Source organism: Diceros bicornis, chromosome 4, assembly GCF_020826845.1.
Source record: "Diceros bicornis minor isolate mBicDic1 chromosome 4, mDicBic1.mat.cur, whole genome shotgun sequence".
NCBI classification, from domain to species: domain Eukaryota; kingdom Metazoa; phylum Chordata; class Mammalia; order Perissodactyla; family Rhinocerotidae; genus Diceros; species Diceros bicornis.
In genome coordinates this window covers 30,869,302-30,885,040 of record NC_080743.1, presented here as the reverse complement: position 1 = coordinate 30,885,040, position 15,739 = coordinate 30,869,302, and the positions used below count along the sequence as shown (strand labels likewise).

Genomic DNA, 15,739 nt, shown 5'->3' with positions numbered 1-15,739 from the left:
TAGGAGTTCAGTAAATATTGAGGGGAGAAGTTGGGTAGGAGGGCTGTATAGGATGGAAAGAGTTGGAGAAGCTATTAAAATGTAGTGAGGACTGCTTAGAGCTTTTAAGTGGGGTGGAAAAAATAGGGTAGGAAAAATAAGCATTGTTTAACTGCTCCTTGGTTAACTTTGTATCTGCTGAATTAATCCCGGGAATCCATCTAAGGATTTTTTTGATAGCACCTTTCTGAAGTGCTAAATATTATCTTTGTCAAAGCAATCAAAAGGAAATGGCAAAAGTTTCTCATTCATCTTAAGTAGAATACAGTTGCTTTACTTCATCTTTTTTATTGAGGTGAAATTCACATAACATCAAATTAACCATTTTAAAGTGTATACTTCAGTGGCAGTTAGTACATTTACAATGTTGTGCAACCACCACCTATATTAGGTTCTATAACATTTTCATCAACAGTTGCTTTACTTTAATGCATGAGTGTCATGGAACCACTTAGAGTTTTTTACTTTATTTAAAAATAAATAAATAAAAGATTGAACCCTCGACAGTGTTTTCTAACAGCCTCTAGAAACTAAATGCCATGCTTCATAGTCTGTCTTGAATTTCTCGTTTCCCTCCCCACGAACCATTGGGTAAAACGCACCTTTTTAGGCTAGCAGTTCCTCTTTGGTGGCTTGCTTGTTGGTGATTTCTTTTTCTCCTGGCTTCCTGGTATAATTCTTATTTTTTGTAGCGTGAATACAGTGAAGCCTTCTGATCGTGGATTTCTTTTTCTAGTGTTAGAAATATCTGAAGTTAAACCAGCTGCAGAAAGCTTATCACTTCTCTACGTGGAGCATGAGACTGGAGATTCAACTGATACCAGGACAGCATTTTATAGGAAATGTAAGCCAAGGGCTTCTCACCTTCCATAGAGCCTTTTCCACAGGATCAAAAGGGCAAACTGATTTTCTCTAAGACACATGGGCAAATCATTATAAAATTTTCTTCAAAATGACCTTACAATTGGAGATGAGGAAACTCTGATTACCAATAGATTTACTAAGAGGTATGAGTAAGCATCTTAAAAATTTCAAATGTTGTTGTAGTTTATAGAAAAAGATATTTTAGCTTTATTGTTTAGAGGAGTGAAAAGGATCCAATTAGAAACAGGTTAGAGAGCTTGCACTGGTATTAACACACTCTTAAAAACAGCAAGTGCCCTGCTGATAAGACCTTTGACTTACAGAAACAACATGTTGTGATTGATCATTCCTTTTAAGAAATGTGAATACCAGATTTATAAGTTTTATATGTTTCTGATGTCAAAATTTCCATATTCTACCATAAAGAATGAAATCTGCAGTGGGATCAGCTGTAGAATTGCAAAGGGCAGCAAATTCCATTTGTTAGCAGAATACCGTTTTTGCATTCTTGGTCTTCCTGATTTCACGTTTAAGCCATTTATACAAATCTTTGACAAAGCAGTTTTTAAAAATGTTTACAGCTGACAGTTTATGACAACAGGCTTGCTCGTATGGGCTGAATAATTACTTTTCTCTGGAGACAGGTGTCCATGATCAAATCAGTTGTGTCTACATCTTCAAAGCTCCAGATGCTATGTTTCAGAAGATTTCTTTACACAATACAGTATTTTGTAGATAAGTCTTGTTAGTGGAGGCAGTGCCCAGAGTTCAGGGGACTTGGTCTGTTGCTGTTTTGTTATACCTAAGCCAACTTTCCTGTTTCAGCTTTTCAAGGAGCCATGATTCATCTCTCTGAAGTCACACAGGGAGAAAAAATTCCTCACTGCTCACTACCAATGGAGAATAGAATTAGAGCAGGGCGGGGGCTGGGAGTGGGTGGGGGTGTAGATTTCCCTCCTTTCTATGGGAACTGGGTGAGGCTTAGTTATGGCAAACTTCCTGTCTTCAGGTCACAGCAGAAGAGTTCTCCATTTTTGTTATATAGGTTTCATCAAGAATTCACTCTTGAGTATTTTGCTTTACACTTTTTCTTAACATTTCTGTATTATTTTCTCTGGTTTATATCCATTATACATTAGTTGTGATATAGGAGGAAAAAATGCCATACTGGGAATCAGGAGGTTTTGGGTTTACTCTCGGCTCTGTCAATAATTAGGTGTGTGACTTGAAGCTAATCAGTTAGCCTCTCTTGAGCTTAGCTTCTCCTCCCTGTCACATGGGAACAATAAGAAGCCACAGTGGAAGGACTACAGATGTCAGATCCGCTTGCTTTTAAACAGGCCACTCCCTCTGCCAGGAAGGTGATTTCCTACCATTCAAAACCACTAACTCCCGCTCACGTCCTGCCTGAATGACTTATGCTCCTTGGAGCTCCTTCACCTCATAGTATCTGAGATATAGTGGACTCCCAAAACATATTTTTTAAATTATGATGCTGCCTTAGCCCTTAGAGTCTTTCTGGGGTTCCCCATGGTTTATGTAAGGAGCACCCATGCACACACATTCGAAAGCTTGGTTACTCTTCTACCACCCTGCCCTGAACATTGTCAGTGGCCACCTTCTCTCTTCTGTCTCTTTTCGTACTTTGTTCTTTTTCTCCCTCTCCCTCACTCACATCTCTGCCCCCCATTGGGATCCATGTTGAAGCCCCTGTTTTCATCTTCTCCTTGACATCCTCTCCCACCTTACTTTCTTTAGGAAGGCCCTGGGGTTTGGCTTGTTAAGCACCACTCCTTTGCAGCTGCCTTGATCAGCTTCTGCTGCAGGAATTCTTTTTCCCCTAGGTCTATTGGGAAATAGAGCTTAATTTTAATTTTCAACAATTCTCCTAATTTTTTCTGTCCCTGAGCCCAGCACACTCACCTTTGTTGTAAGGGCTTTCTTGCTGTTGACTTTAGGAAGCAGATAGGTGTTGACACAAATTATAAGCATATAGGAGTCAGATGTGTGAGAGTTTATGGATTACTGATGGACTTTATTCAAATGTAAATTGGATAAGGTCTTTCTCAGTGACTTTTCCTTGTCTACTTCAATGAGACCTTCTTTTTAGTTTAGAACTAGCACTCGTCAGGCTTCCTGCCCTTCTCTTTTTTGTCAGCTAATTCTGAAGCAAACTGATGATCCTCGGGCCACACGTGGATACAAACATGCTTTGTCTGATTCACGTAGTTGGTGAGAATTTGGACCACATAGTTGTTCAAGGCATTTCACATTGCACAAAAACCCATGTTTCTGGCTCTTTTTGAAAAATCAGAAGGGACTGCAGGGCGGATATCAGCCAGAGCTGGGTAGACTGCCCCGTCCAGGATACACGCTCTCTGTGGTCTCATACCTCTGGATGTGTCACTTCTGTAGGTTCCCTGAGTGGACCATGTTTGTGTCCAAACCTTCACGCCTTTTCCTGAGGACCTCGATGGGTGGTAGCAGTGCGTAGGGGTGGCTTGTAGGCCTCACACATGTCATGGAGGACTAAATGCAGGCCATAGAAGTGAGGGCAATGGGCCTATTGTGCACAGTAGCAAGACAAACCTGCTATCCCTGAGGCCTTCCTCTTTAAAGTCCTGGAGCTGCCACTGCTGTTGGGGCAGAGTAGTTACTATTTATTAGATTATTTATATCTTGGTGGATTTCTAGATACAAAGGTCAATGTGTATCCTCATGTTCCTCTTCCTCTTTTTATTAGAACAGTCGTACTAAGTCATTCTTGGTGGGGAATCCACTTGTACACTTAGAATCATAAACTTATATAGATAATACCATAGCAGTTACTTAACTCCACATCCTCTTTTTAAAGTTAAGATAATAGAGCCAAGAGGGGGAATGCTTCGTCCAGAGTCTTAGAACTAATAGCAGAGCATGGATGAAAAACCCAGTTCTTCTCACTCCCAGCTCCAGGCTCAGCTCTAGACCACAATACGAATGAAACATAGATTTCTCTCCTCTCTAAGGGTAACCAAGTGTATACTCTCTACATGGAACAGAGGAAATGGGCTTGGGTATCGTGCGTACTGGAGTTCAGAATCTAGGTTTGCCATTCTAATATTTGGGCAGGCTTAAGTGAGCCATTTAATCTCCATAAACTTCTTTTTCCTTATCTTTAGAACAGGGACCATAATACCTATTTCATGGTCTTATGTGAACATTATTAGTATATGCATAAGGGGCCTTCATGGTAGGTTCCTAGCTCCTCCCCCATCCCTTTGTCACTGGGTTAAATATTCTTTTCCAAAAATTGAGAAGCTAACAAGGAGTTAATAAATACTTTTAAACTTAGGCCAAGGAATGTCTGCACAGTGCCCAACTTGGATGAGGTGGTATGTCTAACTGTTTTCATGTTGATTTTCATGCCATAGTGAGCCCCTTCAGGCATAAAAAGAATCAAGAATTATTTGCTTCTCTGTTCTTTCTTTTTTGGCCCTCTTGTTGTGTTTTCATCACAGACTCCAGCCCTTCCAAAAGCAGTCTATCAGGAATTACCAGTGAATCTCAGCTCTCTCCTGCTGGACCGCTATTCAAGGACATCCTTCTGAATCTGCCCCTCTCAAGGAGGAGCTCATCGGCGTGGGGCTGATTCTCAGTTACACCATTCATTCCTCATTTCCTACAAAGCTTCTTCTGAGCTTTGTCTTGCACTATCACTCCAGCTAGAAAGATCTCCTCTTGAACTTATAGGTTAGCATTTAATTGTTCTCTGGTCATCTCACTTCCATCAATTTTCTCCTTCCCCAAATTAGATTGTGAGCACTTTGCGGGCTAAAAACTAATTCTTCTGGCTTTATTATTATCCCTGACGGAGCTTAGTGATGTGTTGGGTGCTTAGAGAGGTCTTTGATTAATAACTGGATTGTAAGAAACTGGAACACACCTTGACAAAAATTAACAGCTCCTGATCCCAGCTCCCTGCAGAGCACTGCACTGCCTTCTTCTCTGTCAGTTAAATATCTCCTTCTCAGCTACCACCCTGTTTTCCCTCCTAGGCTTCACTGAGAGGTGAGTGGAATTCAGGGTACCCTTGAACTGCCTCCTGGTACCATGACTCTCTCCCTCCCCGCTAGCCTGGTGTACCCTGTTCTCTTAGTTATCAAAGAGCATGGGAACTTAGACCTCCCCTCTTCTAAGAGTGCCATGGCGAGTTTAACACTGTGCAAAGCTCTCTTCAGATGAAAAAGGATTAGGAAACATAAGCAAGCCTTAGGAACTCAGGGCTTCCTCTGCTGCCATTCCGCCAAAATGCCCACTTGATTCTTAGGGAAAATGTTATTCTTTGAATTATTTTTTAAGAGGACCTCCAACTATCAATGTAGAGTTGCTTTCTGATGCCATTTCCTAGGATCATAAAACCTAAATATCAGAACAAGATTTTACTGATTATAATCTGAATCTCTATCCTTTGAAATTATTTTTTCTGAATTTTATTTTATGTATATTTATTATTTTATATATATTTGTTATTTACAAATAATAATCATTTGTAAATAAATTTACAAATAATAATCATTTGTAAATAAATTTACAAATAATTATAAATAAATAAATTATTCCCAAATTTGTTATTATTTTGCATTGACTAACTGCTATGAGCTGAGACCTGAGCTGGGCACCATGGAAGATGGAAATGACTATGAGACGTGGATGGCATTTATGCTCAGAAAAGTATATCAACTAGGAGACAGGCATGGCCCCAAGGCCAAGGCTGGGAAGGAGGGATCATGTGGACTGGGAACTGATCGACACAGAAGCACCAGTATAACTATTTGGAGGTGTTTTAAATCCCAGCTCCTTTTTAGGAGGTGAGAGCAAGTTAATGAGCCATTATCCCATTATTCCCAGCTGCACAAACTACGTAGTGAAGAATATGGCATGAGGGTTCAAGATGTCTGACAGTATAGTTCCAGAAGGCAGGAGCAGCAAATGCACTTCAAAGAGCCCAGAACAAATAGCCCTTTAGGTCAGTTTTTAAATCAATAACAGATCAGGCGCTACAAGAAGAAGCCTGTTTCCCAGGCAAACAGCAAACAAAGCTAAAAGCCCAGGCTTCCGCAGTCTCTGGGGAGTAATTAGAACTTGTTCGGTAATCAGCCAATTTAGATTTCGGAGAATGATTCTAAACACAAAATGATAAAAGTTGGGTAAAGTAAACCAAACCATTGCTTCGTAATTGAATTGCATAATTAAATTAGAGAATCATAAAGTTAGAAATGCTGGAGGGTTTTTTGTTTTGTTTTTTTAAGGAACAGTCGCTTAAAGGCAATACTATTAAAATAAAAATAACTCGTGGCTAAAAATGTATGCTGAAGCATTTTGTCTCACTGAGGACCCGAAAACAGTATAATACCCAGGTTGAAGTCTAGTCCCCATTAGAGCAATAAATTAGTTTTGGAACTCTGAAGTATTTGTTTGATTTCTTTTGTCTACATAGCCAGTGCAGATTTGGGGGATTGTTTGTTTTAGTTGTTGGCAAAACACTGTACATCAGGTTCTGGTTGCTGTATTTTTATTATAAAGCACAGGAAACTTACTTCCATCAAAAGAAATGGAGGATTAGGATAAATTGTGAATAAACAGTAGTGTTTGGTCAAGTGAAAATACTACCTGTTATTTATCCTGCACTGAAAAAATGAGACAATTCTATATTTATTCATATATAGCAACTCTAATATTTGTAATGAGAGGAAAAGATTCTTCTGGATTGTTTTTTGTATGTTGTGTTTTTTTGTTTAATGAACAGCGCAAACGCAAGAAAGGGTTGAACAACGTCTTCCCAGGTTATACTTTTTCCCGTGATATCACTTTTGATCTTTAAGGTTGTTCCAGCTTTAAGGGTCTTTGATTCACTGATTCTAAAGTGGTGTACTAGGAAATTCCAAAGCAGGGCTACTGGCCCTGTTGGCCCTGGAGCATAGATGTTCACAAGGGGGCACCCAGTATATGATGATGAAGTATGTGACTAGCTTGCAGAGTACTGCCTAATTAGAGGTACCTCAGAAGTTTCCCTAACTCTGCTAACACAGCCTTGGTGACCATCAAATCTGGCATTTGTATTTCTTAGTAACAAATATGGAGAACTAATTATTACTTAATGAACGGCAAAATCCTGCTGGGCTCTACTACAATAACATGGTAGCTTGCTCTAATAAGACAAAACAGCTGTAAAATAGTTCATAAAAGTTTAGGTCCAACTCCACTTCTGACCAAGTTGGATACTGTTATTTCCCTAAACTAGAGATTTTGGGTTGCCATGACATTTACCAGAAGATCTAAATAATGTTTACATGAATTCGTATTATGAAACAATAATTAAATTTGGTTATATGTTTTCATTTTTTATCACTTTTACTTGTTAAAAGTGAAGACTAAAACACTTAATCAAATTTAGTTTTTGAATTTCAATAACAAGGAATAATATAGAATCTTAATCCTATTTTATATGGAGGTAATTGGGGTCTTCACGTTTCTAGGCTAATTTAGATACCCCCACCATTCCTCGTTATTTTCTGAGTTGGCTTTCTGATCATAGTGTGACCAGATGAGCACACAGTATTCTAAATATATGATCAGAACAATTCCTCTGACTTCATCCAGTTCTTTGTTTAATACAATGAAAAATATTACGTGTTTTTATTTCTGCTAGGCGCTGTTGGAATTGGAATTTTATCTTCTAAATTTGTAGGACTTTTCACTAAATATGGAATGATGCTCTGATATTTTTTCCCTTCGAGTTAACAAGGACTGTCTTCTCTTTGTGGAACTTAGGAATGGCAAAAAGAACTAACTCATCCTTGTGGTATTTTCTAAATCCATAATACACAAATAAGTACTTACATGGCTAATAGAAATATCAGTATACAGTAGCTTGTTGTTTCTCTCACTTTTTTTTAATAGATTTTTTTTTTTTGAGCAGTTTTGGGTTTATAGCAAAATTCAACAGAAGGGACAGAGATTTCCTAAATACCCTCTGCCACCACACATGCATAGCTTCCCCCATTATCAACATCCCCCACCAGAGTGGTACATTTCTTACGATTGATGAACCTACATGGATACATCATTATCACCCAAAGTCCATAGTTTACATTATTGTTTACTCCTCATGTTGTACATTCTATAGGTTTTGACAAATGTATAATGACATGTATCCACCATTATAGTATCACACAGAATAGTTTCACTGCCTTAAACATCCTCTATGCTCTGCTTATTCATCCCTCCCTCCCCTCAACCCCTGGCAACCACTGTTCTTTTCACTATCTCCATAGTTTTGCCTTTTCCAGAATGTCATATAATTGCAATCATACAGTATGTAGCCTTTTCAGATTGGCTTCTTTCACTTAGTAATATGCATTTAAGGTTCCTTCATGTCTTTTCATGGTTTAATAGCTTTTTTCTTTCTAGTGCTGAATAATATTCCATTGTCTGGATGTACCACAGTTTAGTTATACATTCACCTGCTGAAGGACATCTTGATTGCTTCCAAATTTTGGCAGTTATAAATAAAGTTGCTGTAAACATCTGTATGCAGATTTTTGTGTGGATATGAGTTTTTGATTCCTTGGGTAAATACCAAGAACTGCAATTGCTGGATCGTTTGGTAAGAGTATGTTTAGTTTTGTTGGAAACCACCAAACTGCATTCCAAAGTGGCTGTACCATTTTGCATTGCCACCAGCAGTGAATGAGAGTTCTTATTGCTCTACGTCTTCGTCAGCACTTGGTGGTGTCAGTGTTCTAGATTTTGGCCATTCTTATGGGTGTGTGCGGATATCTCATTGTTGTTTTAATTTGCATTTCCCTAATGACATATGATGTGGGACATCTTTTCATATGTTTATTTTCCATCTGTATGTATATATTCTTTAATGAAGTGTCTGTTAAGATCTTTGGCCCATTTCTTAATTGGTTTGTTCTTTTTCTTATTGTTGAGTTTTAAAAGTTCTTTGTATATTTCGGATAACAGTCCTTTATCAAATAGGTCTTTTGCAAATATTTTCTCGCCTTGTCTTTTCATTCTCTTGACAATGTCTATTGAAGAGCAGAGTTGTTTTTATTTTAATGAAGTCCAGTTTGTCAGTTATTTCTTTCATGGATCATGCCTTTGGTGTTGTATCTAAAAAGTTGTCACCAAACCCAGGGTAATCTAGATTTTTTCCTGTGTTATCTTCTAGGAATTTCATAGTTTTGCAATTTACATTTAGGTTTGTGATCCATTTTGGGTTAGTTTTTGTGAAAGGTGTAAGGTTTGTGTCTAGATTCATTTTTTGCCTGTGGATGTTCACTTGTTCTAGGAACATTTATTGAAAAGGTTATCTTTGCTCTATTGTGTTGCCTTTGCTCTTTTGTCAAATATCAGTTGACTGTATTTATGTGACTGTATTTCTGGCTCTCTATTCTGTTCTTTTGATCCATTTGTCTATTCTTTTCAGCAGTACCACAGTGTCTTGATTACTAAAGCTTTATAGTAAGTCTTGAAGTCAGATAGTGTCAGTCCTCCAACTTTGTTGTTCTTTTTCAATATTACATTGGCTATTCTGTGTTTTTTACCTCTCTATATAAGCTTTGAAATCAGTTTGTCAGTATCCACAAAATAGCTTGCTGGGATTTTTACTGGGATTGCAGTTGAATCTGTGGATCAAATTGGGAAGAACTGACATCTTGACAATATTGAGTCTTCCTATCCATGAACATGAAAGCTCTCCTCATTTATTTAGTTCCTCTTTGATTTTGTTCATAAGAATTTCCTAGTTTTCCTCATGTGGATCTTGTACATATTTTGTTAGATTTATACCTAAGCAGTCCATTGTTTGGGGTGCTAATGTAAATGGTAATGTGTTTTTAATTTCAAATTCCAATTGTTCAATAGGAAAGTAACTGACTTGTTTGTATTAACCTTGTATCCTATAACTTTGTTATAATCACTTATTCTAGGAATTTTTTGGTCAATTCTTTTCAGATTTTCTATGTAGACAATCATGCCATCTGCAAACAAAGACAGTTTTATTTTTTCCTTCCCAATCAGTACACCTTTATTTCCTTTTCTTATCTTATTACTTTAGCTAGGACTTCTAGTACAATGTTAAAAAATAGTGATAAAAGGGGATATCCCTGCCTTGTTCCTGATCTTAGTGGGGAAGCTTCTAGTTTCTCACAAGGAAGTATGACGTTAGCTGTAGGGTTTTTTGTAGATATTCTTTATAAAATTGAAGAAGTTCTCCCCTATTCCTAGTTTGCTAAGAGGTTTTTATTATAAATGGATGTTGAATTTTGTCAAGTGCTTTTTCTCCATCCATTGATATGATCACATGATTTTTCTTCTTTAGCCTGTTGATGTGATAGATTACATGAATTGATGTTCGAATGTGGAACTAGCCTCTCATACATGGGATAAATCTCACTTGATTGTAGTGTATAATTATTTTTAAACATTGTTGGATTAAATTTGCTAATATCTTGTTGAGGATTTTTAAATCTATGTTCATTAGAGATATAGGTCTGTAGTTTTCTTTTCTTTTAGTCTTTGTCTGGTTTTGGTATTAGCACCAAAACTAATTACCAGGCCAGGTAATTGTGGCCTTATAGAATGACTTAGGAAGTATCCCTCTACTTCTATCCTCTGAAAAAGATTGTAGAGAATTGGTATAATTTCTTAAAAATATGGAATGCTTCATGAATTTGCATGTCATCCTCACACAGTAGCCATATTAATCTTTTCTGTGTCATTCCAATTTTAGTATATGTACTGTCAAAGACAAAAGAAGAGACATTTTCACCGTTGAAAATGTCCCGAATTTACCCCAATAACCAATTTCTACAATCTCTTTTGGCTTTTTTAGGGTACAACTTAACTGTCTATCGATGATAAAGATGGCTGGATTTCAACTTTATACTTTAGTGAATGGAATACATTGAATGTTATACTACAATATAGACCATATACTGCTTAGGAGCAGAGAGTGGAGGTGATTGAGGAAAAGTCTAGGCTGAGTTCTATGTTTCTTACTTGGGTAGATGAGTGAAATGAATGTTTAGCTTTAGATACATGCTGGACTTCAGCTGCCTTTGGAAGTGGGGTTGTCCAGTAGGCTACTGGATGTACTGTCAAAGTTCAGAGAACAATCTGGACTTTAAACATTGATTTGGCAACAGTTAAAGGAGATGATGATTTGAGAAAATATAAATGTTAGGGAGAGCCTTCCTATGTAAAGTCTGTTCCAGAAGATAGAGTTAAAAGCTTTGGGAGTGTGGATCTAGAAGGAAGAAATGTAAAACCAGGATGGCAGTGAGGGCACAAGAGAGAATTTGTTATTAGAGGCACTAACTATAAAATTATTATATTTTTTCCTCTTTTTGAATGCTGAAGTCTCATTCAAGGATCAGATTTATAACTTCAAACAATTACTGCTCTTTCTGATTATCTAGCTTAACAATTTCAGTTGCTCATTAAAGTCCAGAGACTGTAATTCTTTTTAGATTTTTATTTGGGAATCATTTTAAACTTACAGAAAAGTTGCAAAAATAGTAGAGAATTCCTGAATAACATTCATCCAGTTTCCGTTAGTGTTAACATCTTATATAACCATAGTACACAAAACCAAGATATTAACACTGGTACCATACTATTAACTGAATTACAGCCTTTATTTGTATTTTACCAGTTTTTCCACCATTGTCCTTTTTCTGTTCCACATCCAATTCAGGATCCCACATTGCAGTTAGTTACCAGCTCTCCTTAGTCTCCTCTGATCTGTGATGTTTCTTCAGTCTTTCCTTGTCTTGCATAGCCTTTACACTTTAGAATAGTACTGATCAGTTATTTTGCGTATAGAGACTACAATTATATGATCACATAATGGGATTCATTCATTCTTATTATATTTCTAAATGAAAGTTTGAGTTTTCTAAAGAAGACTGTATTTCATGTTTGTAAAACTCCTGGTGTTTGCATTTTAGCAAGTTGCAATTATTTTGACCTCTTACTTTCTTGAGGATCTGTAGTTACTTAGAAATTCCTCCCTCCTTCAGCACAAGGAAGTGATGTATCCTCTGTTCTATTTACTACAGCAGTCTCTCTGTCTCTGGTAATAATGTGTGAACTATATACAGGAATAACTTACTTATTGCTGTATATAGTTCCTAAATAAATAAATTTTTATTTTATAAGTCATCTTTAAAAGAAAAAAGAAACATAGAATTACCATATGATCCACCAATTTCTCTCCTAGGTGTATCCCAAATAATTGAAAGCAGGGACTCAAACAGATATTTGTACAACAGTCTTCATAGCACAAAAGCCAAAAGGTCAAAACAACCCACATGTCCATTAACAGATGAATGGATAGCGAAATGTTGTGTATACATATGATGGAATATTATTCAGCCATAAAAAAGAATGAAATACTGATACACTGCTAAATGAAATAAGCCAGACAAAAAAGGACAAATAATTGTATAATTCCAGTTATATGAGGTATCTAGAATAGGCAAATTCATAGAGACAGAAAGTAGACTAGAGATTACCAGGGGCTGGGAAGAGGGGGTAATGGGAAGTTATCATTTAATAGGTACAGAGTTTTTTTTTTTTTTTTTTTTATTGGTTTATAACAGAGTTTTTATTTGTATGATGAAAAAGTTCTAGAGATGGTTAGTGGTGATGGTTGCACAACATTGTAAATGTACTTAATGCCACTGAATTGTACACTTAAAAATAGTTAAAAGGGTAAATTTTGTTATGTATGTTTTACCACAATTTTTAAAAAGCCTTATACAACCATAGCTCTCCTGCCCCTGCCCCCATTTATTGGATCTTTTTAATTCAATATGTAGTTTTTTTCATATTTCACAGATTAAATTTTTTCTGAGAAGCCTTAAATAGCGTTATCATAGTAAAGCTGACATTATAAAAATTGTATGTCATCTATCATTAGAAATTTGAAAAAGTTTCCTCTCAAATTTATTTGAATGTGAATAAGATAAATTCTGATACTGGTATTTGATTAGTTATGAAGGTCCATAACATTAGAAACATAAGCTTATGATCACTGGAGGTTCATTTCATCCTGTTGGCTTGGGTTTTGTGATGGACATTTACATAAAGTTTAGCCTCTGAACGATCTACCTGCATATACCACCCACATTCATCAAACCTCATGACATTATGCCTCAGATTCTCCAGAAGTAAGAAGGAGTGCAGATACCTGCTTAGCTGTAGGGAATCTAGGAGCTAGGGACATGCAGATGAATGAGCTCATGACTCGATTTGCTAGCTTGTTCAGTGTCATGATTGGCAGCCCCATCAGAATAACATGGAATAGGGAAGAAGCAATTCTCAAAAGAAGGGAATTCTGGGCAAAACAAAGATAGACGTCTACCATACCAGGTCATTTCATTAACTCGTTCAATGAATCTTTGTTGAGTGTCTGTTGTGTCCTAAGCACTGTTCTAAAGGCTTAGGATACTTTAACAAAACAGACAAATATCCCTGCTTTCATGTAGTTTGAGCCGGTCTGTTTAGCTGCAAAAGCATGTTAGAACTTGGACAGCCAGCAGATGTGACACAAAGTGCTTAGACTTCTAAGGCTAACCTGTCCCTTATTTGTTGGTCAGTTCATTAAAGTCATTGCATTCATGGAGGATAGCAAGCTAGCATTCATGGAGGATAGCAAGCTAGTATTCATGCCAGAGTGGTGTCCTTTTGCAGAGTTCTGCTATAGCTTCCAAAGGTTTAAACCAGTGGATGGTGTCACTGTGGCTCAAGAGTCCTTAGCATCTAGGAATGAGGACATGAACTGGTACTGTTTCGGCCTAGGGGACAGCATGTTGGCAAGAGACAGTCAGGTTATTGCAGGATTTTAATCTCAGCCAAAATGGGGTGAAAAATCAGGAGCCTAGATGGAATTATGCATGGTGGGGCTCCAGCTGAGGTTCACTAGACACACAGGAATGCAGGGGCTTTCCACACACACACCAGATCCAAGCTTAAGGCAGGAATGCTAATTCCAGTTTACAGGCCAAGCTCCTGAAAAGGGTTATATACCTGCCAATCTTGGTTAGTTTGACTTGGGACATGGGCAGGGACCAGTCTGTTAAGAGAAAAATGTCTTCAGACAAGAAATGACTATAGGATGGTGGTAAACAGATGCTGTCAGCAAATAAAAATAATTGTTAGTGTTTATTAGCCAGACCCACATTTTCGTGTAATCTTCAAAACAAAACAAACTAGGGGAAAAAAAACTCTTTGAGATCAGACCTCTAGTTGCAAGTATTAAAAATTCAGATTTAGCTTGCTTAAACAAAAAAAAAGGAAAATTTTTCAATACTGGCAATGTAGTAATCATTAAGACAGCTCTCCCCCCGCACTGCTGCCTCCCTCATCCTGGCCTCACTATGTGGAGCCATAACATTTTCCCGTTTGGGGGATATTAGGAAATATAGTTATATATTTCAGCTGTAGAAACCACATTCAGTTCTAGGCACCACACTTTTAAAGGGCGACTGACAAATTGGAGCATGTTCAGAGGAGAATGACCCAGATGGTGAGGGAATATGAAACCAAGTTATATGAGAAACAGTCAGAGAAAGGAGGGAGATTTAGCCTAAAGAAGAGAAGATTAACCAGAAAGTATTACAGACACCACAGTTTTCAGATTCTGAAAGAGACACTACATAGGCTAGGGATTCATCATGCTCTGCCCCCTGGAGCCTCCTAGAACAAGGGCCATTGTGAGGGAGATACAGGAAGAACATCGAAAAGAACTTGATAAAAAATCAAAGCCACCCCAAAAGAAATAGACATCATTGGAGGCAGATCCCAAGCCCCACATCTCTGGAGTTATTCTAACAGAGGACGTTAGTCAGCACCTGCTCACATCCTTCCTCCATGAGCTTCCCAGGTCTCCCAGGGCCAGTAGCATCTCTTTCCCTTCTTCTCCCTTGTATGTACTTTGAACTCTCTGAGGTGTTTCCAGGGTATCCCTTGTATTTTAGTTCCATTTATATATCTGTCTGTATGTGTATATCTACTATCTCACTAGTAATTCTCAACACTTTCAACCTAATGTATTCTTTTTATAACAAATATTTTATAATATGCCCTTTCCTCTCCTGAAATGAAATTCATAGTTAATATAACCTACCTATGCAGCACATAATTCCAAATTGCAATTAATGCCTTAGTTTGTAATAAAAAGGAGAAGTAAAAAGAAAGTAATTTGTAATCAAATTATGTGTCTTACATTATCTCCAGGCATGACCACACCAGAAGACTCAGTCAAATAGATAGACTTGGAGTGTGGAATCTCCATGATTAAGATGGCTACAATGCAGGCTGATGTGCAGGCATTGTATTGGTAACTCAAACACTGTGAGTGGGTTTGCTCCCGTGTTATAATTTTCTTTTTCTTTTTTTTCCAATTTATAACTTTTTTATTTTAGAATATGTATAACAAAATTTACCATTTTAACCATTTTTAAGTGTACAGTTCTGTGGCATTAAATACATTCACATTGTTGTGCAGCTGTCACCACCCTCCATCTCCAGAACTTTTTCATCTCCCCCAACTCGTGATATAATTTTCCTAAATGGTGAACAGCTCTTGGTAAAGGTCCAAACAAAACAAAGTACAGTCTTCCTTCAATTTCCATGGTAGTTCTGTTTGGAAAAATTCAGTGTATATATAAAACATGCAAAAAAATATTTTGTCTTTCTATGTAAAACAGAATTAGGTTCTAAGATCAGATGATTATAAACAGATTACCACCCATGTGAATGTCCAGTGGAACATAAA

General features: G+C 37.3%; 1 protein-coding gene and 1 non-coding gene across 2 annotated transcripts in view; one reads left to right on the top strand and one right to left on the bottom strand.

The window, feature by feature from the left end:
* The window catches only part of ALG14 (ALG14 UDP-N-acetylglucosaminyltransferase subunit), an 83,182-nt gene that overhangs the window by 43,724 nt on the left and 23,719 nt on the right, over window positions 1-15,739 (top strand). The window lies entirely within an intron of this gene.
* On the bottom strand, window positions 10,605-10,706 carry LOC131405062 (U6 spliceosomal RNA). The gene has a single exon (XR_009219923.1). It is a non-coding gene; the product is annotated as a U6 spliceosomal RNA (small nuclear RNA).